We start from the raw sequence: 654 nt of genomic DNA, 5'->3' as shown, positions 1-654 counted from the left end.
AAGCTTGGTAAGGGTACACTAGCTCGGTCGTGAGTCCTCCTTTCTCCTTTATGAAATCAAAAGCAAGGTCCATTAACCCTCCGTTGCATCCTTGGTTCTGGTTTGTATCGCAGTCCACAAGCTCTTGCTCTGATAGTGATGTCAGCTTTTTAGTTCTTATTTGGTTGATCCCTTCCACAGCCACAACTGTTGAAAACGCCCAACAACTCCCTGTAATAACCACAAACCTAACCTTGTGTCGGTAATAATTTCACATATTTCTTTTAGACTGAAGCATCAATGAAAAGAAGAGTTTTACCGCATTGGCCTTGGTTTTTGACAGGAGTGACGGCTCCATTCTTTCTCCAATCAACGGAGGTTGGGAGAGTATCTACATTTGCATACATGAAGCTCTTTGCTGCCTGTCTTTCGCCTTGAAGCATCCTATGATGCTTGATGTTTGAACCAGCATATGTTCTCCTAAATTCCTCACTAGTCATGTCACCAAACTTGTTGAGCTTGAGCTTGTAAGTTTTGTCCTTCTTGTTGGTCTCGTGGATGTGCTTCACGTTGTGCTTGAACACGTTGAACCTCTTTGCCTTCTCTTCAAGGCTCCTAGCAGCAACCGTGTGGTGACTCCTCCACCGCTCGTATAGCTCCCACAAGCTGTCCTCT

The sequence above is a fragment of the Camelina sativa genome, chromosome 18, assembly GCF_000633955.1.
Source record: "Camelina sativa cultivar DH55 chromosome 18, Cs, whole genome shotgun sequence".
NCBI classification, from domain to species: Eukaryota; Viridiplantae; Streptophyta; class Magnoliopsida; order Brassicales; family Brassicaceae; genus Camelina; species Camelina sativa.
The sequence above is the reverse complement of the archived record's forward strand: the minus strand, read 5'-3'. Positions refer to the sequence as shown.